The sequence below is a fragment of the Galleria mellonella genome, unplaced genomic scaffold (assembly GCF_026898425.1).
Source record: "Galleria mellonella isolate WM207_F2 unplaced genomic scaffold, CSIRO_AGI_GalMel_v1 utg99, whole genome shotgun sequence".
NCBI lineage: Eukaryota > Metazoa > Arthropoda > Insecta > Lepidoptera > Pyralidae > Galleria > Galleria mellonella.
In genome coordinates, this window is record NW_026442184.1 from 4,163,750 (window position 1) to 4,191,403 (window position 27,654).

At 32.0% G+C, this 27,654-nt stretch overlaps 1 long non-coding RNA gene across 2 annotated transcripts in view; it reads right to left on the reverse strand.

Annotated features, from left to right (window-relative positions):
• Nucleotides 1–6,712, reverse strand: part of LOC128202482 (uncharacterized) — a 60,328-nt gene extending 53,616 nt beyond the window's left edge. For both annotated transcript variants that reach the window (XR_008253806.1, XR_008253807.1), the window contains exon 1: nt 6,496–6,712. This is a non-coding gene — a long non-coding RNA (uncharacterized LOC128202482). The remainder of the gene's footprint in view (nt 1–6,495) is intronic.
• Nucleotides 6,713–27,654: the final 20,942 nt, after the last annotated feature.

Consider the following 27,654-nt stretch of genomic DNA (forward strand, 5'->3'; position numbering starts at 1 on the left):
ACGGTTACCACTTTCCATCAAGTGGACCGTAAGCTTGTTGCCATTCTAAGTTGTATAAAAAAAATTAACCACGGTGGTTTCAAGGGCGGGCCATTATCATCATATAAGCCATTAACTGTCCACAAATCCTAACTGCGGTTGCCAAACAGCCTGCTAAGCGTGACAACTACTGGGAAAATAACTCTTATGAGGGAGGTTATGTTCAGCAGTTAACGGTTGATGCAATTAATATTATAAATGTAAAATTGAGATTGCTTGTTTGTTACCCATTAGTGCCTTAACAATTTATCCAATCACTAAGAAATTTGGTATGAACTTACACTATGGGATGGAAAAGGATATAGACTTTTTCCCGCTCTGTTCTATATTCATATTGGAATAGTTCCCAATAAAAATTTAAAACATCGTTCTCATCTGGAATTTTTAATCTAATTACTTACAATACAAACAAAAGCAAGCATTATTTTTATTTGAAAAAAAATTGTGTCAGTTATTGGCTGACTAAATTATGACCTTTGACGTTTTTAAAATAAAAATTATCCACGAGTGTAATTACTGTACTATATCATTAAAAAAAAAAACTCATAAATGGCGGGAATATCTTTGGCACTGTTATTTAAAATGCAAGCAATGTATATCTATCTATCAAGAGTATCACTAGTTGAATTCTAATGCAACATAATTCATTTAATTGTTTAATCATTCAATATTCGTCAAGCGATTAGCATTGGCCAGTCTGGACAAATTTAAGTGCAGGATGTACTTATGCAATGATAATGACCGCCATTTTGTATTCGCCATTGTATGCTAATTACATAGGATTTGAGACTTCTAGGGAAAATAATAATTTAATTTGTAAGTGAGAATGTCTTTATGTCGTATATAATTTATTTTTGCAACGATGTCCATATACATAATATTACATTTCAATGCAAAGATAATTGAATATATATACCTACTTAAGCAACCATTATTTAATATAATGAAACTAACGTATATAACTGAAAAAAAACATATTTTCATTTTTAGTTTATAGAGCAAAACTTTAAAACAAAAAAAATAAATGAAGCAAATATAAAACTGTATATTTACTTTCCTTTTTCACTGACCAGACCATCATAATGATTTCCTAATACGTATAATTTGTTATTTCTTTAATCTATACAAACTGTTATTGTTAACAAATTTTGTAATTGTATAAGTCTAAATTTTTACTACTTATTTACGCCTAAATAGCTTAACGGAATTCAATAAAATTTTATTTGATTTTTGTAAATGAAAAGTTACAGTTAAGTAAGTAAGAGTTGAGATTTAGTTAGACAAAACTTGTCTAACTGAATCTCAACTTTGGCTTATATTAGAAGCTAAAACCTAACGTACATAATTAAACAATTATTAATAATGTAAATTAGATCAGTACCTAGTCTATTTCAGAGATCAAAGATATCTTGTCAATGTCAGTGGCTCCAAGAACACTGAATTATATATATAATATAAACATAAAACGTATAGCATTTTATTAAGTCTCAAAGAATTTAATCAATCATTCAATACACGTATATAAGCAATTTCAATTACAAAAATAATACACACAAAAAAGATTTTTAAAAGCACATGAAAAACAAATAAACAAGTGGAAAGTTTTCATCGGGCATTTTTCAACTGAAAGCCCGCTGTTTGGTGCCAGCTAAATTGTTTGAGTAATTTCAGGAACTTATACAGAGGAAAGTATGAGAAAGTTGTCCGTTCTCGCCCCTGCCATATTGGTCTTGGTTTTAAACGGTTTGTTTTTAATTTTATTTGTACACAGCGGGCTTTTGTATTTAGAAACCGGTGTTATTATGATGAAAAGGAGTTCAGTCAAAAGCATAAACGGTCATTTCGATAAAAATATTTATATGTAGTTTTTTTTTAAGGATTATAATAATAATTGCCTCGCCATCACAGGATATCCTGTGTTCTAAAAAATCAGGCAAAACGGACATTTGGGGGTACAACCGAGAAACCAGAATTGCAGTCTACATTACATGACATCTTTTGGCAACACTCCCTAATAGGAGGAGACCTATGTTCAACATGGTGATGATGATGACATTTTCACAAATGTCTGCTACTCTCTCGAGTTGACTTCACAACCCTCAGTAGACCCTCTATTCTTTACTAATAATATAAATATAAAAGTGATTGATTTGTTTGTAACATTCTGACGCCTTAACTGCTAAACCAATCGTCATGAAATTTTGTATAGATATACTATATGGAATGGAGAACGATATAAACTACTATTTATGTATTTGTTGTATCACCCATTAACTGTCCACTGCTGAACATAGCCTTCCTCATAAGAGGGAGTTTGCCAGTAGTTGCCACGCTTGGCAAGCGTGTTGGCAAAGACAACTTGGCTTTTGGTTATGATTTAAGAGGGATGCTGCTTCACATCCCTTCACCATAAGCTCCCTTGCCTCATTAATGCATTTACGGCAAATAAATTAATCCCTGTGCCGCAGTACATTTTCGCAGGCAAAAGCAAGGCTAGAAAAAGGTGCAGTATAATATTTCCAGAACTATTTATTCTAGTTATATATTTCTAATATTGTTTAAAATGCTAATGTATTACCAACTTAAAAAACATTGGTTTCCAAAAGTGACAAAGATTGAAGGATTGAAATAATCAACTAAAACATTATTAAGTGCTTACATTCGAAGTAAAATAATAAAAGAACATTATTTCACGTCGTTGCATTTATTTCGATGTTGCTTCAGATGTTTAAAGAGTGTAAATTTTCATCCAAAAGTATTGATTTCAGTGAAACTTAACAGAAAAATATGCTTACATCACAGAGCCTTTGTCTCCGGTCATGACAATCAGAGCTAAAATATATGGAAAGCAACTTTGTATCATACTAATACTTACTAAGATATAGTACGTAGTATTTTGCATAATGATCATCGGTATCTATACACAGCTAAGCCATAAGTGACGAGACCTTTCCTTAAGGCAGTTTACCATTGGGAAGATTTTGCTAGTAGTTACCGCCCTTGGCAGACGGATTATCAACAACAGTTTGGCTTTCCGTAATATTTCAAGAGACGCTGCTATCCATTCCTAAATCATTACGTTCATTTAGTCACCTCTTACGACTTCTATAAAAAAAAGAATGGGTGGTCCATTCTATGTCGGGACCATACGATAATATAATGATGGGCATACGCTGCTTATTATCCCGGTCAATCAATATACCATAAAGTTCTTTTTTCTGTTTATTTTTTAAAAAATTTTTGCATATTGAGAAATATAACTTCATTATTTCTACACTAAACTATCATAGAGTAACGTTGCAGTTACTAAGAGTTGACTGGGAGAGAATGCCATTAACTAGTTAGTTGATATTTTTTTTTAAATCTGCTACCATTAATAGGTATGCGTGTGTTAGATATTTTTTTAATTATATTAGTTTTCTAAACTTAAGAAATAAGGTAAATTGAGTCTTATAGATATTGTACTGTGATATATTATGTACTTCGAGAGCGAAGTACATTTCAGAATGGCCGTGTTTGATATTTATTTTCAATTATATTAATTTTCTTAAACATCATGTGTCAAAATGTGTACCTACATTTATTAATAAAAATCAAAGTAACTACTTCAAATATAATAAAGTATTAAAATTGTTATTATACCGAATTTGGTAATAAATTATTCTTGTAATGATATATAGAACACTAATTTATATTTTAATTGATTTTATAATTATTTATTATCATGATAATTAAATAAAATGTAATGAAATTGTAAGAACACGTGGTCTCACTGACTTGTTTACTCGAATTCGTCCGTGTGGATATAAAAGATTGTCATTTGGGTGGGGAGATACTTCTTGTCCAACCGCTGAACAGACCAGAGCTCCCTGATGTATCAAGAGCGAACAAGTATAGTGAACCACGTGGTTATTATATAAAATATATCATAATTATTATTGATGGAAGTCCTAAAGAAACTATAGTTAAATAAGTGTGAATGGATTAACAGAAGTTGGGTATTTATGTTATATTATTATAAATAATAATAACCATTTTGAGACGTGCGACTGCCAACATTCGAAAATTAACAACTATCTTTATTACCACAAGTTCTATAACGTTCTATATTAGTCATTAATTAATTTTTATTTTGTTAATGTCATTAGCATAAAACCCGCCTTTTTACCACATTTATTAGTCAATAAAGTATAAATAAATAAAAAATGGGTTTCATAGTGTAATCCGTAATAGCGATCGTGCATGTTGTAAATGTGAAAGTGAATTTGTTCATTATTTCTTAGCATCTTAATAGCTCAACCGATCGCCAAGAAATTTTTCATAAATATAGTATTTGCGACATAGGCGACTTTTTATCCCGGTCATGCTGACAAAGTCATAAATAAGTTAATATTAATATTATAAACTAATTTCTATTCGCGACTTCAATCACGTGGTTCCACGTAAACTTTTGCGATTGACCGGGATAAAAGTAGCCCTTGTCCTTTTTCATCCCCAATAATATATGTGTCAAACTTCATGACAGTTGGTTGAACGATTAAAACGCCAAGACTACTAATGTTAGAAATGCGACAAAGTCGCCGGGGAAAACTAGTTAAAAATAAAATATAATACGTCTATCTCCATATTAACTCATCCCGTCATTCGGCTATCCGCCAGAGCGAGACAGAACAACACGCGCAAGCGAGACGGCAACACATAATCCACTTATACGTTACGGTCGGGTTGTTCTCATACATTTTTACTGAAGAAAATTCGGGAATACCCTTATTGCATATTAAGCCGGGTCTGGAGCTATTTGCAATGAAGTATCGGACGATATTGAAATGAAATTTTCCGGTATGTAGATTTTGCGGATAACGAAGGTCCCGTACTCGTAGATATGACCCTTCTTCAGTTTACCGGGGCGGATTATTGTTCAGAATACTTTTTAATAATAACCCGAATTTTTTGTTTGTGTGCGTGTTGGAATCTACGAGGGGATATTCCAAAGCCAATCTATGAAGTGTCCATTGATATATATTTCTAATTTTAGTAAACTAAATACATATATATGTATGTATATACATAAATGGGCGGCGGTGATAATTTACCATCAAGTGAGCCGCTTGCTGGCCTTCTGTGTTATAAAAAAAAATTATAATGATTATTTTTTTAAAACTCCTAAGTAGAACGAATATTCATTGTATGTATTTAGTTCTAGTAGATTAGTAAGATCATACCTTAAATTACAGAGATAGAGTGAAGAGTATCAAAAACGTGTTAAAATATAGTCAATTAATTTGATATTTGGGTGGCACCTTTTTTTTATAACAAACGCGCTTTTTTCAGTGTTGCAAGTAATTGGATTAAACATTTTCCAAATCATGTCAATTGTTTAATTTGAGTATGCAATTACAAATATACATATATACGTGTTGCTTTTAAATTAATATACATGTATTAATTAAAATGGCGGTCATTTTAAATGATTCAGAAACGAAAACATATATTATGACTATATCAATACTCAGATGTAAATCAAAATATTCACTAAACGTAAACATCATTACGAATCATTATGCACTGTTTATCTTGTTTTTTTTAATCTATTCGTAAGAATTTTGTCGTTAATTTTTATTTTTCATTTTATTCTAATAATATAAATTTCTCCCATATACTTAGTATTAACTTTACAAACTGGTAACTCGGTGTACACACACATAGATAAAGAAGATGACCTGTTTTTGGCGAAGTATTTGTATGAAAACGCTTAATCTATATAATCTAAGTTTCATACATGATGCTTTCACTGTATCATCGTTGTCCACAAACTCCAATAATACGTGCATGCTACAGCGCCAATCTCGTATGATTGCGTCAGTGCAAGCGCAGTGGTATTAGACAAAATTCAATTTTAAAAAATTTGTGCGTTTCTAATTAATTATTTTTAATAAATAATTTGCCTATTCCGTATACAAATATCATCGTTATAATTACAGCCAATATTTGTCTACCGCTAAAGTTAGACCCACTATGGACTGTCATAAGAAACTGTCTCAAGCTGTCTGTATGATGATATGACCCAAGCTTGGATTATATAGATAAGAGTGTCCCTATAAAAATGCTTCGAGAAAAACGGGTCAACTATTTCATACAATTTTACGTGATGAATAATTGAATAAGCAGTTTCTTTATAACTTCTATATTTATTTTGTCTTATAGTATCTTTTTAATGCATGAACACTCGTTTTATATATTAAATAATACGTCAAGATACATTTTATGCGTAAATATATAGAATACTGATAAAAAAAAAAAAAACGAGTCAGCTAATTTGTCAATTAGCTGACAAAACAGTTGAGCCGTTTTTAAGGCTCGATGCTCTATCTATATAATCTAAGAACACAAGTATATCTACTACTAATAATAACATAACCTACAAAAACGAAGGACATCTAACTATACACCGCGTACCTCTTCACATGTCTGCGTTGAACTCCAACTGACTATTCTGACACCTGCTGTCATAACCGTTGCACTTTACAACTGAACACACATTCTGACACACTATTGCCACCACAACAATAGCTGCTACAGACTTTTGATAATCCAACTTGGATTGGACTATATATAGACAATATAATTAAAAGAGCCGCTTAAGCTAGCAGTCTGTCCCCGACAACACCCCAGCCTGCACTGGTGGGTTAAATGAGAAAGATTTCTCCTATTTCTTCCCATTCGAGAGAGAATATAAAACTCTTTTTCGCCTTTTTTTACTTCCAACTTCGTCTTAATATGCCACCCGCTCGGACCTTGCCGCATTGAATTATGAAACGTATAGAGCGGGCGGCTTGTGAAAGAACTACTATATCTGTACATTTACACTTAAATGAGATAGTAAAGTATGTACTAGTGTAAGGGAGCTGTTACTATTTTCAACCGACTTTAAATAAAAGGAAGTTCTCAATTCGGTCGTTTTTAGTTTATGTTTGTTACCTTATAACTCCGTCAGTTCTAAACCGATTTGGAAAATTATTTGTTTATTTAAAAAGATATTCTTAGAGATTGATCCTCATAGAAATTTTATCAAAATTTGTTCAGTAATTTAGTTTTTAGATCAAAATAACTGGTTTTATTAAATTTGAAATCGATATTTTTGTGTGATAAAATCTTTAATTATGTATTGAACAGAAACTGTCGAATAATTTATAACAGATACGCTATTCTAGTTTAATTTAATTGTGTCATTTCCTTTACAAATCTATCATGTCGTATTAGAAGAAGTAGTATATGTCGTAAGGATTTATATCTTAAGAAAGTTTTCAATGTCAATATATTATAAAAAAGGATACAAACATAAAAAAAAAAATACATAAATAACTATGCAATCATTTTCATCACTCACAACATTTAATAACATAATAGCGTATGACACATCTTAGAATATCTTAAAAGCTTAGTATGACGTAGTTATAGTATATAGGTCCTTGAATAAAACGATTGAACACATACTTATCCATTTTCTTGGAACGATAGTTATTACTGATTCAAAAAACATTATACCATCATACTTGAGTTGGAAAACATCGCTTTGTTTTATAACTAGTAACGTGTAACCAGAGAGAGACTTTGTACAAAAGTCGTTTGCTTGGGTGACTCTGTCTCATTCGTGTTTCAATCGTAAAGCAGTTGTATTTGCATGGCTGTGTTTCGGTTTGAAGAATATAGCGTGAATTTACAGGGTACAGAGGAATAACACCTGAGTCCTCAGGAATGGCAACGCATGGGAGGTATCACGGGCGAAACAGTATACTCTATTATGTCCATGGCACTGCTCATGTCTTAGGTTTACACTTTCACTCAGGTGGGCCGTCAGCTTGTTTGTCATTCTAAGTTGTATAAAAAAAAGTGTATTATCAATTATTTGTGTGTAGTAGGCATGAATAATATCGGTACTGCTGTGATATCTAGGTATATATTAGGTACTTCTGGACATTGATGGCGGGAAAACTCGTCACCCATTTCAATATCGTCAGTCGAATATCTATACTCAATTCCATACTGTATATATTACAACCGATATTTAATATATCCCCTATTTAATATATTGTAACTACAATATATAGGTATTTCTATATATTACTTACCCCTCGATGTGCCAGCTAACAGACTATAAATCTAGGTACCTATCTAATCGTAAATAATACAACTAATAAATTTGCATTTTTCTATAGTTACAGCTTTTGATAACATTCTAAAATACTCATAAACAACCTACAATACCTTTAATATAATATTTTATTTAAGACTAACAACCTGTCTTGGCTTCGCACGGTTTTTTTAAATACAGCCTACAAGTATATTTCTCACTGATGTTATAGCTTTCTATATGTTTTTTTGTGCAACTTACAATGGCAAACAAGCTAACAACCCATTTGATGGAAAGTGTGTGTAAAATATGAAAAAATATTTAAAACTGGTTAAGAATTTTTTAAATTTATCTATTACAAATAGTCATTTTTCCTCTTCATAATATGTATTAGTTTGAGAAGTCTATCTACATACATATGTCATTGATATACAACTATGCACATAAATTGAATTTACCTCCTTATATATTCCCAATTTAAAATATAGTGTTATAATGATTTATATCTAAAAACTAAATACAATTATTAAAATAAACAGTCAATTAAATAAGTACTAACTCGTAATGTTGGCAATAAATACCTGTCACATATCATTATTATGTCAAAAGCAAAAAGCGCCTTCAACATAAGATATCAATGTATATATTATATGTATTTAATTCTATAAGTATGTAAATACTTTAAAAATAATGTGACATCCATAATTAGTATCCATTGTCATCTTCATCATTCTACGAATGTAAAGATCTTAAGATGTATACGTTTAAACGGCTGAACCGTTTTGTATGAAATTTGATACACGTGTGTTACACATGTATCCTAATTTAATACATATTTCCGTCGTCAACTTGTTTGCCATTCTAAGTTGTATAAAAAAAATTTCAATGAATAGATATGAACTTAATTCGTTTAGGTCAAAAGCTTACAAATGGGAAATAACTGCAATAAAAAAAAACATAAAACATATGTATATGTATATTTATGTGCCTATATATAATAATACATGATTCAAGAGTGTTCTTTTTAATGAAATGTGATGGAAGCTGTTGAGCAGTGGACGATAGGTTCAAATTATGGTGATGACATTCAAGTATTTACATTACGTTTAATGTCAAAGTAATTTATGGTTAACAGACTTAATTTATGGCTTAGCATTTCAAATAATACGTAATTAACAACATGTAAATATCATCGTTTATGTGTTTTTACAATTTTACGATGGACCAAGGATCAAAGTGTTTTATGTTTACCTATCCATTAGGTAGGTACTACATCAAGTATTATATACCTGTAATACCTGTATATAGCCTATTAATAATATTTTATAATTTCATTCTTTTTTCTTACTACAGAAATTAAAAAAAAAATCTAGCTTTAATCTAATCTAATAATCTAGTTTGCAAATCGGCAATATAGAAGTAGGTATGTAGGTACTATTTACTTGCAAATTTTTCATCATGTTAAGTCCAGATAGTGTATTTAAAATATGTATAAATAACACGAAGCCTTTAAATACCATTTTTTGTGATAATTCCAAGATATCGTTTTACAGGAACTCTAGTAGTTTTCAAAGTCTACACTTAAGGGGTGGTTGTGTTAATCGCGGGGCGGCCCCTCTCTTCGTTAGTCTAGAATTAATTCGTTGATAAGATGCCGCGCCTCCCGGCTACGTCTCGGGATCACAGGGCTGCCACCAACGGGAAATTCAAGAAAATTTACAATAAATACTACGACTATACGTGAGAACTCGATCTTTTTCAGCTCACACTAGATTTCAAAGAGCAATTATATTATTATATTCTTTATTGGACTTGTAAATTACATTGTTAACATATTTATAAATATTGTGAGCAAGGGTGTACTTATCTCTGACAGAGATCTCTTCTAGTCAACCCAATGCAGTTAGAAAACATGTTGTTAGCTGGTAGCTGAAGTGCTACAACTATTAATATTAAGAATACATAAATATGTGTACATATTTATATATAAATTATTTTTACTGTATATCCTTATATCATGCTCATGGGCGGCCCCTTTGATCCTTCAGTTCATAACCTCATTTCGAGTTCTGTTATGCATTTTAATAAATTACTTGACCATCAAATTGTGACAACCCTGAAACTTGAGAGCAAATTAAAAAGACGACCACAAAATCTTCAGAGGCGCGGGGGGCCATTACACCCCCGGGCCTACGCTGACCCTCTCTAATGAACATTGCACAGTGTCGCCATCTCACTCCCACACCACCCTTGAGGACAACCGTCCCCTCTCGGATTTTCTATCATAACGATTGTTGACGTTGCAATTTTAAATATTGTGAAAAAGAAAACACCTTTTGTATTAATTATATTTCACATAACATATTAGTTAATCTTTTGTTCTACAGATACAAAAAATAATACAAACTAGATGAAATTTGTATGAGAAGTAATTTTTAAAACCACTTCTGTTAAAAATCATTTAACCACCTCATAATTAACGGCATTATCGTGTATATACGTATAAAACTTACAATCAATTAAAAAAAACCGATCAAGTGCGATTCGGACTCGCGCAACAAGGGTTCCGTACAAAATCATCGTGTTTAAATATGTTTTTATGAAAAAACTGTAAATTAACAGTTTTCAAATTTTTCTTTACTTGTGCTACATGACATTGCTTCTTGCCAAATTTCATGATTCTAAGTCAACAGGAAGTACCCTATAGATTTGGATTCCCTTTGCGAAGGTCAAAATATGCAATATACATGAAACATAAACGGCTGCAATTTTTTATTCCATCAATTTAGGAACTTGATTTTTTCATTGCTTTAAGAGATTGCAGACCTGAGTATATGGTATTAATTTCAACTTGATACCTCCACGCATTTCTAAGAAAAAGGGTCTTGATAGATGAACGGACGGACAACGAAGTGATCCTATAAGGGTTCCGTTTTTTTTTTCTTTGGATGTACATAACCCTAAAAATATGTGTAAAACATTAGATATGTCATTATCAAGAAAAGGTAGACATTTTTAAATTATATAAGTACAATACCTTCTAATTTGGGGGAATCTTCGTAATATATCAGCTAGTTTTAGAGGACCGATTGGCTTCTGTGAGATACTTTCCCATAAAATCAAATAGTGTTTCTTCCCTTTGCCATAGCACTGGCTCACTTTCACATTCTACCATGGCTCGAGCAAACCATACCTAATAAATATAACTATTATGTTACCAATATTAGTAACACTAAATACATTGCTTTATCTATCTAAAAATCGTTAAACTTAATCAATTCGCAGTGTGTGTTCCGACATAGAATGGGCCATCCATTCCTTTCCCGTAGGTGTCATCAAAGGCGACTAAGGGAGGCCGAGGAATGGGCAGCAGCGTCCCTCTTTAAACATCTGTAAAAGCCTAACTGCGGTTGGCAACCCGCCTGCCAAGCATGACAACTGCTGGCAAAACTCTCCTTATGGGGAAGGCTTATGTCCAGCAATAGACAGTTAACGGCTGAAATAATAATAAAAAATAATAATTAATCAATTCTTTGAAAAGACGAAATAAAATAAACAGCGTCTATTGTTATCAGATTAATTGCTAAATTTGCCGAATTAAAATTGTTTAACGGCACATAAAACAGTTTATGGCCTATACGCACCTTTTAATTACCCTTTTCAATTCAAATCAAATTACCACATGGCTATAACCTTTAAGTTTTATCACATGACGTGTAACAAATGTATTAGTTAGTATTTCATACAAATTATAGAACCTTTGATTGGCCTCATTAATTTTCATGGGCAATATCACCCACAAATGGGCATTTTGGTGCTTTTTTTTTATATATATTTACATCTAAAATTAAAGAGATTAAGGATGTGATAGAAAATTAAACCTTAACGGTGTGCTTACAATGTTTACTATGCGCGACGGTTACAGAAAATTCCCGCCATTTTTAAAAAAATAGGTTTGTGTGTCATACGAATAAAGAGTGGGTAGAAGTGACACTCCCGCCAATTCCAAATAATACCAAGTTCGTCGCTCTGACCGAATTTTTTTAATCAGTGCAGTTGTCCGCCACTCAGAGTGCATAATTAATAGTAAGCTACTAGATGACACTTTTTTTTTTACCTCTGTCTTTATTAATGATGATGATTTATTTATTTAGCAGCAATCATAAAAAATATATGTGATTTCTAAAATTCATTTTTTTTTTTTAATTCATAATAATAAGTAATTTCCCTTTAGTTCTTCTATTGATCTATTTAATTATGAAGTAGATAATTCTCTATTAATTTTACTAATAACTATTTTATTACAACAATAGTAGACATACTATTGGAAATTTTAATATCGAAATTTGTCTGTACAAGGTCGTACTTACAATTTTTTTGAACTTTTTCAATATGATAACGGATTACATTTTATTATTTTTGTTGTCATAAATAATAAAATGTAATCCGTAAATAAAACTTCCTCTCACTTAGATGGGGTTGTCCCTATCTAAGTGAGAGGAAGTGAGGTACATATTGTCGGCATCGGTGCACTCACAAAGGAAAGTGAATGGATGTCACTTCTACCCAGATTAAATATTCTTATGATATCACCACAGATAACGTAACAGTACACTAAATATCACAAACCAACAATTATTTCACGTTGCCGCGATAAACAGAAATGGTCAATCATTAATTTTTATATCTTTTTTTATTATAATAATGACGTTAATGCACTAATTAACGCAATTTTATTATTGTAACGATATTTTTCATTTATAATGAATCAAAAGTTATTATTACTTCAGAAAAGGAAGGGAGAATTAAAAATATATAGGATGATATAATACATAATAAATATAGTGGGATGGAAAATAACCAATATATATAATAAAATCGTAACTGGTCGGTGTCTGTACATGGAGTATATATAAGAAAAACCATTATAGGGGGCTTTGTAAACACAATAGAACCCAAAACAATGATTTTTGTTACTTTTGTCTGTTTGTCACGCTAATCTCAGAAACGGCTTAAACGATTTGAATACGGTTTTCACTAATGCGTTGCGGTTTGCTCCACTTAATATTTAGTGTAAATTTTATTTCAATCAGTTCATAAATAAAAAAGTTATATCAATTTGAATAATCACATATAAAATGTTATATAATAACCGATCAGTCGAATTAGCTGAAACTTTTTTATTGAAATTATGTCTACTCATGCGAAGCTGGGTCGGAGTTATCGCCATGTTTTCTTTTTAAAAATAAAAAAATATTCAAAAATAGGTATATAAATATCGGAATGGTATCTGCGATATCGGAGTGATTGTTGGCCATTTTTTTTATTGTCAACATTATTGTAAATAATTTTATTATATAATCCAACCGAATATGCAAGAATATAATTGTACATATTTCACAAAACCGATACTGGCATCACCCGCGATGGACCATTATAACCACAGATAATATAATACTATACTAGATTATAACAAACCGGAATAATTAAAAAAAAAAACAATCTCTTCTAACAAATTGAATAGTCCGTCATACTCATAGGTCCGACAATTTTAGTTGTCCAATTAAATAGTCTTCTCCTTTTAGTATATATATATATTGTACATAATATAATTACATTTATAATATATAATCATAATATAGTATAAATGACGAGCCTAGGTCGTTAGTTCACACTGGAGCGTCACGAGAAGTCTGCCGGGCAGCCTTTAGGGGCGTCGCTGTTTGATTGATATGCTGTAACGATCTACATGGTACTGTCGCAACTAAAGGTTACTAATAACTTTTTATAATAGATGGAGACTCTTTACAAAAGTCGATTGCTTGAGTACCTCTGTCCCATTCGTGTTTCTACAGTGAAGCAGTTGTGTTTGCATAGCTGTGTTTCGATTTGAAGGGTGGGATATGGCGTGAATTTACAAGGTACAGAGGAATAACACCTGAATCCTCAGGAATGGCAACGCATTGGGGTATCATGGTCGAAACAGTATGTGTGTGTACTGTTATGTCCATGGTACTGCTCATGTCTATAGGCGACGGTTACCACTTTCTATCAGGTGGGTCAGCTTGTTTGCCATTCTAAGTTGTATAAAAAAAATACGTAATTGAGCCAATTTATATATATATATATATATATATATATATATATATATATATATATATAATAGGCCACCCCATCCGTTCTCGTAGGTGCCCTAAGTGGGCACCCCCCCCCCCCTCTCGCTCTTATGGCGGAGACCTATGTTCAGCAGTACAATAGTTAACAGCTGTTAGGATGGTGGCTGTATATTGTAGCCCTTACAATAATGATGTCTTTTGGGTCTCGGTGCTCCATAAGGAATCTAGTCCAAAAATAACTTTTCTTCTCCATCATACTTGAGTTATATTCGAAACACGTTTAAAGATTGTTAAAAGAAATAATGAAAAACTAGATAGGCAATAATCTACAACGCACTAAGTATTTTTATAATGTTCTCCTGTCGTAATCTCCATTCACTCGTGTAAACGACTTTATATAGTAATGACTTAATAATTAACATCTTACTATTACATCGCTGCTATTTGCGTTTATAATAAACAAAAAACAATTTCGAAATGTCGACAGCAATCTATTTCTCTAATTATAAGTATTTTTCTTTTAAATATATCTCTCTTAGAATGGCTAATGCTGCTTCAATGAACGTCTCCAATGTTTTTTTTCTGTATCAAGGCGTGAATGTTAAAAAGTTGATTTGGTTTTAAGTTTCAGACGTCTCCTTTCAGAATCTGGAATACGAAATAAACCAAGACTCCAAATTGTATTGAACATGTGACGGTGACAGGTTCGTCCTCTATCATAATGGCACTCAACATGCTCATATTTCGCCTCATAAAGAACATAACATTTAACATAACATTTCCATTAAATATCACATACAAGTAATCAAATTCTTGTTGTTCATGACAAAAAACAAATCAAGTTTTTCATAATAAACTGTTGAAGAAATGTTATACTTGCTTAAATTAATAATTTTAATGTAACGTAACACCACTGAAGTTAACTTAATGAACATTTATAACCACCGTCCGTTACCCTGGTTAATTGTATTATTGTAATATTTCATTGTAATTATACTATACCCTGTAAATAATATACTTTTATGTTTTTTTGAGGTGGCAAACAAGTATACGGCCCACCTAATGGTAAACAGTTACCGTAGCCTATGAACGCCTGCTATACCACGGGTATTACGCGCACGTTGCCAACCCTGAAGAAACCTCTTTACCCCCCTTTTGAAGAAGCCCATACTGTGGTCTCTTGGGAAAACCTCGGCAGGGAGCTCATTCCACAACCTGAGAGTTAGTGAGAGAAAACATCTCTGAAACCGCGTTGTACGCGACCATCTAGGCTGTAGGATATAAGGGTGAACTCACTGTCGATGACGAGTTCGTCGTTCGAGATGGTCATCGTACGATAGTAGAAAGTGGCCGTGGGCATCATATTGAACAATTCCTCTAAGCACGATCCATTGTACAAATAACTGATAATTTCAATTTTGGCCCTGACCACTCCTTACTTCACTCATAGCCTATTTCAGCTATTATCCGTCCACTGATGGACATAGGCCTCTCTCATAAACTGCCATAAGTAATGATCCTGAGCCACTTGCATCCGCTGACTTCCTGCAATGCATTTGAGGTCGTCACTCCGTCTAGTCCTACATTGCGTTTGCGCGTACAGAGTCGCCCCCATTGCCACTTCCTGCTCTAACCTTTACTAATGTTTATTTGCCTCTGGAATCCTTAACAGCAGAAAGAAACTTTGTATAATACAAAAGTCGTCTACATGGGTACCTATTTCCCACTTGTGTTGCAGCGCTGCTTGAACGTTTGTATTGCGGATTGACGGATGGGAAACCTTATAATGTGTAAAAATGCATTATCCTGGAAGTAAAGAATGCTAGTAATGCGAACTACTAGTCATATTGCTAACAATATACCCTTCAGGTCGACCTCTACCTGGTCCCACAGGGAACCATCGTGCTGAGTTCTAGGTGTATTGATCACTATGAATTAACTGATCTGCCATTTCATTCTCACTGGTGCCCAGCCAGCGTATACCGTTAACGCAGGCGGGATTACCATTGCATTATTATCCACCGAAAAAATTATAGTCCTTAGAAATGGCAACCCATAAGAAGTACCATGTGCTGTTCATGTTTATAGACGATGGTTACCACTTTTCATCAAATAAACTGTCAGCTTGTTTGTCATTCTAAGTGGCATAAAAAATACGAGAGGGCGCCACCATCACATTTAACAGTATTAATGAAACGATCATATATCATCCTCATACATGATAAATGGACAAACAATACAAGATGGTGAAACAAATCGCATTATCATACCTGATCAGGCTTTGTTGGCAAATACCACATTGTATCGGGTTATTATAAATGGGTGTATTAACGATAGAGGAGTGCTCGGGAGGCCGGACCACCCCGGAGCGGACACGATCCCACTGGCAGGGCTGGAATTAGCGGTTAAAATACATTTTACATATTTATAGTTACAACTTATGTATAGATTTTCATGTAATATCTACCATCTATACCATACCGTAATGTATCATGTTATTAGAGGAAAAAAATTTCGACTAGTTTCGGGGTCAATTCATGATCCTTAGTCATGAGCGGCTGTGACAAGAATATATACTAATATTAGAAATATGAAAGTTTGTTAGTCAGTCATGTTTAGACGGCTGAACGAATTTAATGTCCTGGGTGGGTACAGCCATGAAAAATAGGTAGCAATATTTTATAAAATTTTCTAATTCGTTGACAGAACACTTTTTAAATAATCAATAATAATAAAAAATAATGAAAAATATTAAATTGTTTTCGAAAATTGACAGATAATTGCGTCGTTGCCACACTTCTGTAAACAAAAGTTGTTAATAAAACTTAACCAAAATTTTTTTTATACAACTTAGAATGGCAAACAAGCTAACAGCCCACCTGATGGAAAGTGGTAACCGTTGCCTATAGACATGAGCAGTACCATGGACATAACAGAGTATACTGTTTCGCCCATGATACCCCCATGCGTTGCCATTCCTGAGGACTCAGGTGTTATTCCTCTGTACCCAGTAAATTCACGCCATATCCCTTCTTTTAAACCGAAACACAGGCCTGCAAACACAACTGCTTCACGGTAGAAACATGAATGGGACAGTGGTACCCAAGCAATCGACTTTTGTACAAAGTCTCCCTCTGGTAAAATGTATACTAATAAATAATTGATCCATCTAAGATAGTCCGCTAACGTCCAATCATCGTCATCTTCGTCCCTCCCTTATCCTAATCCTTATCCTCATCCATATCCTAATTATTTGGGTTCGACATCACTATGGAGGACTGGATCGAGAAAAAGAAGGGGATTTTGGGATGAGTTAAGAAGGAAATATCTTTATTCAAGTAAACTTCGATTTAAAGATTTTTGAATAGTCTTTTTTTTACTACCGCCCATTCGAAACGCATTTTTAGTCAAGGAAAACGGACAAGAAATTCAGCAGGTGCTTTTTTCAATAACTTTAATTATATAAATAATGAATTTGGGTGAATAGAAACACTACTTAGCAAAATCATATATATATATATAAAATAACCGAACAGTTGAATTGGCTGTCACTTTATGAAAGTAGGTTATATATCATATTTTAACTCATAGGATATTTTATATACCGATTCACGTGGGCAGTGCCACGGGAAACAGCTAGTTGTATAATATAAATAATATAATATAAACTTTACTCATTCAATTATTCATAAATATAATTTTATTTCAATGTTTCTGTGATCAACAAAACTTGGTTACCTCTTCATTAGTTCTATTGAAACAGAGTGTGACGTTCAACATTCGCGAATAACTACGTTCACATAAAATTTGTTAGAATATTATATTAATAAATATTATTTGTGTGTCAACAACCATTTGTATCTTACATTTCCTCAAAACTCATTCAGCTGTAAATACGTAATTGAGTCAAAAACATCCGCACATTCCAATGGTATAAACTTAACCAACTTTAATATTAATTATATGGTATATTTATATTCAGATATCATTCTTACCTTTAAAGGTATAGGTAAATAAATATTAAGTTATTTACGATGTAACAGAGATGGAATTAGTACGAGATACAAAATATACAATATTTTTGTATGACATTATACAGGAGTTTCTGAAAACTAGAAAAAAAATATTAAATACATATCTACAACCAATAATGGGTTATAATTCTACTACTTTGAACAAAGTGTATATTTTATTTATAGAACTACCTGTAACAACTTTAATATCTAAACTGATATTGTAAAGTAAAAAGAACTGATTTTAGTTTATAATGGTTGAAGTAAAAAAATATTTAAATATTTCAAAAATTATCTCTCCTAGAAAAAGCTACATTATCAGCTAGAAATATGGACTATATATTATTTAAAAAAAAAATACAAAGCCGTGGCGGGTCGCTAGTATTTTATAAAATGCTAGCTTTTACCCGCGACTTCGACTGCGTGATCGGGAAATGTTTACTGACCGAAATAAAAAGTAAGCTATAATAGCCTTCTTTATCCCATGTAGTACGTGTAAGATACCAACTTATATAGTGATTAATTAAACCGTTAAGGCTTTATAAGGTAACAAATTAACAAACAAACTCACTTTTACATTTTTAATTCTAGTAAAAATAATAACTCATAGCGGACAGTGCCCATTTTCAAACGTCGACAGTCGAACGCAATTTAGTAATGGAATTACGCAAAAAAATCCTAATCAACTAACCTAACTAACATTAGTAACTCCAGAAGTCAAGTTCCCAATCCGTCAAAGTTCAGTCCTGTTTTTTATTAAAACTCAACAGAAATAATAAAAAGGCGTGCACCGCCCGCGGCCGGCCCTGGATAATTTTTATGTGCAACGAAAATCAAAAACAAGCCTCGAAAATAATTTGCAAAAGCTATTATAATAATTTATAGCTTCATTCCGACCGATTATTGCCACCCTTGCTCGACAAATATTAATTTTTACATTAAACCCGTAATACGATCACGTATCTGTGCATACATCGGGCCAATTTTAATATTAATTTATTGGAACATAATATCAAGTTTATTAATACACTATAGTTTTAAAATTATACTGTACAATATTACTATCCAAATAGATCAGCAAGAGTTTTTTTTTTTATTCATTTATTTTTTTATTTATAAACTCAAGGTACACTGAATGTACGTTATACACTGGGTGTAAAAATCGTTACATGCCAGAGGTTCTCAAATTTATGATTAATTTTTATATTTATTTTTCACAACACCCTATTCTTCTTTTTTTATACAACTTAGAATGGCAAACAATGGAAAGCGGTAACCGTCGCCTATAGACATGAGCAGTACCATGGACATAACAGAGTATACTGTTTCGCCCATGATACCCCCCATGCGTTGCCATTCCTGAGGAGTCAGGTGTTATTCCTCTGTACCCTGTAAATTCATGCCATATCTCACCTTTAAAACCGAGTTATAACACAGTTATGCAAGCACAACTGCTTTACGGTTGGAACACGAATGGGACAGAGGTACCCAAGCAAACGACTTTTGTACAAAGTCGCCCTCTGGTAACGGTCTCTATTCATTTTATTATTGGCTAGTAGGTGTACTTAATGATTTAATTAAATAAATAAATAAATTCTTTACTCATCAATACATTTTATTCATATACTTAGTTGCCACTTTAATTTTTTTTACAACACCTCACTCTGAAGTCTGTCGGTATAAACCAATTGTAATACACACTTGTAATATGTTCTTATATAACTGTTATTGGCCTAGGATATTTAAGTGCAAATTACAATTTTTTTTTTATCTTTTTTATTTAGAGGCTTTTATCCTATAAGGAAGGATATGTCAGCCTCATCATACCCTAATTTTATAAAATACTTCACATACTTAAAAATTACTAATTTTAAAGCTGTTATTATCTTAAATATAGAATCTTATCACTACATAGTATAAAACAAAGTCGCTTCCCGTCTGTTTGTCCCTATGTATGCTTAGATCTTTAAAACTACGTAACGGATTTTGATGCGGTTTGTTTAATAGATAGAGTGATTCAAGACGAAGGTTTATATATATATATATATATATATATATATATATATATATATATATATATATATAATACATACATAATATAGTATCCTGCTTTTCAGCGCGACAGTTTTTTCGAAAATGTATGTTCGTACTTTAGTCAGTATTAAGGTTAATTTTTAAAACACTCTGTAGTGTATTTAGTATCAGCATTGCAACCGTACGAAGCCGGGGCGGGTTGCTAGTAAAATATAAATAGAAAACTTCATTTACAAAAAAAAACTACCAAAAACGTTACTCGTTGTTACAACACAAACATGTATATCTAGTTTTATTAACAGATAGTTACAATGTGCATACGTAATTGGGTTAAATTTATAACTAAACACAGCAGTTAGAACACGGCACACAAATAAGAACATCCACCCACGTAGAATCTATGGCGTAAACTTGTTAAAGACTAAGCGTGCAGCGATACATCAAAATAATTCACATCTTTGAAAACAAGTATGGTATACAAATAAAGCGTTCAAATATAATTATCGATTGATTGATTCATATAACGATTGTAAATTATTATGACAGGTACATTATCTGACTTCAATCGTAAAAACACATAGGTATACAATGATAAACGAAGAAACGTTTTGTAAACACAGGATATCGTATATATTTCAGTAGATTTTGCTTCGCACAAAACGGTTTTTTGGAAAAGATTGAATCATCGTAAAATTAAATTTCGAATTCTTATTAAAAATTATTATATTAATTAAAATCTAAAAAAAAATATATCGAAATTGATTTACATAATTATTTATAATTATTAGGGCTACCGAAGTGTCAGAATAATTGACAATCTTATTCAAGAAGTTCTAAAGTCCAACTGTTTTTTGTTTGTAAATATTTACAAGCAAGTCCCTCTTAAAACATCGCTAAAAGCCTACCTACCTACTCGCCTGCCAAAGTTGGCAACTACTAGCAAAACCCCCCTGAGGAAGAATTATGTTCAGCAAAGGACAGTTAACGGTTAATATGATTACCAGTATACTATTATATTATTTGTAGTATTATTATTATTAAATAAAATAAAAATATTAAAATAGAAAGAGTAAGTACCCGTAACCGGCGAGCGTGTATGAAAAGATTGATGAATGTGGAAGAAACGAAAGAGGTTTGTTTGAATCGAAGCATTTGGCGTTCCATTGTTTCTGCCTACCCTAATGGGAAACAGGCGTGACAGATATGTATGTATGTATGTAGAAAGAGTAATAACGTAAGAGTAATAATACGGAATTTCCTACGTTAATCTAAATTGACAGGTGCAGTGTGTGAAATTAAACATCACAACGTACCCCGAGGAAATATACCAGTTAGCGAACACTTAATCAGTTTAGCAGGTTATGTAGACCCTTGCAATAATAACGTAGGGTTAGATGAGTAAGTCAAACGAGGCCTGTTATGTTCAGTGTTGCCAGTATTGCAGATTTAATTGGATAGTTACTACGATTATAACTAAAATATATTTTATGTCTAATTATTATTTGTCTCTACTTCAATCGTAATAAAAAAATAAACAATTTTTATAATTAAAAAGTCTTAATCGAGTAAAGTTTACATTCTTATTTTGAATATTGTTTACCATTACAAGGACGCATACCATGACTTGCTGTTCTGGCAGGTAATACAGCATTGTCGAGTTAAAAAGTTATCATTTGTTTTATTGTTGAAAGATAATAAAATTTATTAAAACCACTCTCTTTTTTTTCCACTTAAACTTATTTTAATATCATTTTATTACTAACTTCAACTTTATTTTATTTGATAGCTTCCGTTTAATTTATCCCAAAGTTATTTTCTTCACGCTAATCTCCAAAATTACAATATTAGAGCTGGTAACACCATCGCGGCCGTAATAAATCTTTTTTGCGGACGCTCCGGGCGCGCCGTAAGCGATTAGTAGGTGCGCCAGCGCCGCTATCTACCGCGAGAAACAATTTCCAATGCATTATACAATTTATGACTTCATCGGGCAATCGCAGGGTCACGACTCAAGTCGCGCGTGAGACGGGAAACAATTGTAGGGGTGATTTAGGGTTGCTAACTGTGTTAATCATACTACGATTAATTATATCTAGCACTTTTTAAAATAGTGTGTAGTATGAATAAATAAATATTTCTTTAAAAAAAACAATTATTAATTAATATGTATAAATTCTATGTTAAGTAGTTAACAGCTGATATGATGATGATGATGATAGTCATAAATTCGCTGTAATAATGACATATGCATTCTTACGTTTCATTCTGAAATGTAAAATAGGTAACGCAATCTTTGATTACTATTAACAAAACCTCAATCTTCAATGGCGGCAATTTATGAGGAATATTATAATACTATTTTTTGTATAATAGTATAACACGTGACCACATCATCCTTAGCAAACACAAGGGCAATATAGATAGATAGATACTCTTTATTGTTTCCTCCAAAAGATTACAATAGTAAACTTATTGAAAGAAATAATATAACAATTAAGTACAAGAAAAAATACACTGAGAAAACAATGGACGGCCTTATCGCTAGAAGCGATTTCTTCCAGGCAACCTTTGGATGGAGAGGAGTAATTATAAACAGTTTGACCGGAGGCCGAAATTGTGTTCGTCTTTTTTTTAATATAGTCCATAAATGCGATCAAGCGAAAAAAGAATGTTCTAATTTCAACGATTAGACATTCTATGTCTCATTAAGTGTTTTTTCACGCTACATTTGAAAGATCCGAGATTATAAGATAACCAGAACGAGTCGTCTCTCTTAGAATTCATTGTTAATGTCTACTCATATGTTTAACGATTAATGCTTTTCATCAGCTTATTTACCATCTTATATAAATGTGGCATAGAGTTGCCTGTGACGTGTTCCCTTTGTCCTATAAAGTCAAGTGCTTCAAATAAAGGGTGAAAAAGTATTCAGAGAGCCAGAATAATGCGGGACACAGTAGAGAGTAAATAATTCGCTTTTCGTTCGGATTCATGGACCACACATTTCAGTGTTGTTTCACAACAGTATGATCACATGTCATACTATAACAAAAAAAAACTCTCAAACAACAATATTAAAAAATATCATTTTTAACAAATCTTATATGAATAAATGTGTTATTTCATTATAAATTGAAATGTTCTTAAAAATCAAGCAACGTTACACTGTATTTTTTTACAGTAGTATTAAAAATCGACAACCCTACCGAAGAAGTGAATTATGTTCCAAAAAAAGAACGTTAGAATCGTTGTTTTTACCAATATTCGATACGTTTTAAATTGAAGACTTGGAAATAAATCTTGATAAATTATACAGCGTGCGCTTAATACCTCCAAAATAAATCATGTACATCGCAAATTAGATACACTTAACAATTGATCTCAATCAGCCAAAACCACATCGTAACTTGCGATAATGTGGGATTATAAGCCTTTTTTAGCATCAGTAGACTTGTATATTTGAAATTGATATAAAAAGGACGAATTTATCAATTCGACTTTGCTCATACTTTTTTAAATGCTCTCATATTGGTTCTACATCCCATTTGTCACCGACTAAGTCGATCGCATTTTTGAAAAAAAAATCCTAGAATTATTAAGAATCATAAGAATCATAAATTGAGTATTTTAAAGTAATTTACTACTCATAATTATTGTGGCTTAAATTATATCGCAAAATCGTGACGTCATTTTGCCATATCATTTATGCCACATTGATATTCTATCAAAAATGTTTTAGAATTTTCATTTGTAAATATGAAGCTATTATTATTGTATCTACTACTGTTATACCACTCATATGTCTAACGCTGTACTGAAATGACTATATTTTGAATTAAAGGGTGTAGTAGGTTATGGCAGTGAAATTACATGGTACAAAGGCCACCTGCCAAGCATGGCAACTACTGGCAAAACCCCCCAGCTATGGGAGAAGCCTATGTCTAGCAGTGAACGGGTATTCGCTGAGATGACGATGATGATTGTTGTTTTGAGGCGATATCTACTGGCGACGGTTGTTACATTCTATCAGGTGGACTGCCATAAGGCTTTTATCAATAAAGTGTTTACTTTTTTATATTACTTAGAATGACAAAAAGCTGACGTCCACCTGATGAAAAGTTAATTTAAGTTAGATAGGGAACTTAGTTCACATAAACTTATACTATTTTTACACCAAATTATTTAGTGCATATTTTTTTATATAAACGTTGTCTAACTAACCTTCATTAACATTAAGCAGCTACAATACCTAATCGAACATAAAGCGTCCAACAAAACAATTACCGCAGGCTGGGCAGTTACGAAACATCTTCCAAATACTCTCACGATGTCCCAAAAAGATATACAATTTCCGATTACCTCGCATCCTGTACATACTAATACAGGGCTGTCACACCACAGGATTCGTAAAGTAAGTCAAATCGTTAATAATGCCAAAATCTTATTAAACTCATTACACGTATATTATTTTTATGTCATATTGCTTTAAAAAAAAAGTACTAAGCATAATTTCCGTGTGGTCCCAACATAAAAGAGGCCATCCCTTCCTTTCCCGTGGGTGTCGTAAGAGGCAACTAAGTGAGGGCGAGGCATGGGTAACAGCGTCCCTCTTAAAACATCTCCAAAGCCTGACTACAGTTGCCGATCCGCCTGCCAAGCGTGACAACTAGTAATAAAACTCCCCCAAGAAGGCGGTCTATGTTCAGCAATGGACAGTTAAAAGCTGATATGATGATCATAGTTTCTAATACTAATAATAGCTATTGATAGTTTTTTTTAACTACATATTAAACTTACCTTTAACTAGCATAAGCGATTGTTCCGTTCAAACTATTTATTCATTTTCTGAGCCTACATGTGTCGTAAGTAAATTAAGTAAGTAATATTAGTGTGCGTAGTTCTTATTGAAAACTAAATAGATAAATTAAATATAAACATCGAAATCGAATCGAACTAAATAAAAAAATCGAAAATAATCGTATCATAAAAACATCTAATATCCCGATACCAATCAATTGACAACCCTACTTTTTAGAATGCTCCATTTAATTTGATGGTTACGACAATTGATGAGATTGCTTCATTAGTGTAAATCTATCCGGTACTAAATTGGGTATTTGTGTACCCAATAATATAATCATTAGTTTTTAATTAAAGAAGTTTTCGTGTTAATTGTCGTCTACTAGAGGAGCGGCTATTAAAGTTTTAATACCACTAAAGGCTAAATAGATACTTTTATAAAACGATTGAAATAAATCGAATGATAATAAAAAGATACCACAATTAACACAAACTCGTTTGATTTAAATAAAACTAAATGGGAAATGTAAACAAAAGAATAATTTAACCGACCAAAAGAAACAACAAGTCTGTTAATGTCTAACAGTATGAGTATAAATGAATAATCAATTGATTGAATGTAACATTCGATTCATAAGCATAATCGATTGATTGTATGTTACTAAATTCATTTACAGAGTGTTATAAGTGTTACAAGTGTTACAATTACAATCTTAACAAAATAAAAAAAAACCTTTTACTTGATATATATATATATATATATATATATATATATATATATATATATATATATATATATATATATATATATATTTGACTAAATATATTATAAACATATATATGAATATATCAACTATTGCTTGGTTGAATAGTAGAGTACATAGTCCGGTATTAATTCAGCCAAATGTAGGTACATAGAATTTTACTGTGCATTAAAGTTTAAACAAATAAATAAATAAAACTTAGTTACTTTTCCATAAAATGGGCTGTATGCTTATTTGTCATCTTTGTAGTATAAAAAAAGTTCTACTCGTATTGAAACAGAATAGACATTGACATTTGGTTTGTTTGTTGGAACATTTGGATTGTTAACAAATGTTTAACATATTCTCATTATAATAATCGTACCTCTACTGGGATTATGGCTTTATAATGAATAGAAATTTGTAATTAATTAATAAAATTTATTGCAATTGATATGCGGAACCCTGCTGATCATTCTACAGATTCAAGGTTCAGTTTAACTTACTTTAAGAAGGTTAATAATTAACAGCGGGACTCAAATATTTCTGTTTGTGAGGTCACCATAAGAAAATACATAATTATGTAGTTAACTAATAAATTTGTTTGTTTGTTACGTCTAGACGCATTAACAGTATTAACGATATTCATGAAACTTAATATGAAAGTACCAGAATTTACCAGAGGGAGACTTTGTACAAAAGGCGATTGCTTGGGTACCTCTGTCCCAATCGTGTTTCTGCCGTAAAGCAACTGTGTTTGCATGGATGTGTTTCGGTTTGAAGGGTGGGATATGGCGTGAATTTACAGGCTACAGAGGAATAAAACCTAAGTCCTCAGGAATGGCAACGCATGGGAGGTATCATGGGCGAAACAGTACACTCTGTTATGTCCATGGTACTGCTCATGTCTATAGGCGACGGTTACCACTTTCCATCAGGTGGGCCGTCAGTTTTTTGCCATTCTAAATTGTATAAAAAAAAAAAACCATTTGAGATAAATAAGTCAATCAATATACGCCGCGAAGAAGTCGCGGATAAAAGCTAATAAAGGATAAACAAAATAAAGTATGTTTGGCTATCACCAACCTATTTTCAAACATGTTATATCCTATCATCCCAAACTCCTAATTTTGTTAAGACTGTAGTTATGCTCGATTTCATACTCTATCCATTTGGACGAAGTTCTAATTTCACATCCTGATACTTGATATTTGTTCATAATTACCGAGACTGTAATATAAGAATGTCTATCGTGTTAAATTATCTATGTATAATGCACTCTACGTATTGTGTTACAAACCATAGACTATTTTTATCTACTAGTCTAAGATTGAATAATATATAGCAATATCTATATATTGTAGTTACAATATCTATACATATATTGGCCTAATAACAGAACAATTAGATATCAGTTATCCAATATATGATATCGAAAAGAAGAACTTGCTTATAATGAATGACATTCGACTGGTATGTGTGATATCGCAATGGATGGTCATTAATGACCAGAAGAACTCAAAACAAATAAAAAAAAAAACTAAATAAATAAACCAATATACAAACTCATAACCAATTTGAATTTATATTCTAAATGTAAATGTTTATTTTTTTTTTTATTGTAATGTCAAGGTTTATAAAGATGTTTAGAAGTTTAGTTGTCTTTTTCTAAAACAGTCTGAAACAGCAGAATAGATTGATATAAAATTTGGCAGATCATAATTATCCTAATTTATCACATTAAAACACTGAAATCCCTTATTAATTAAAAAAAAAAA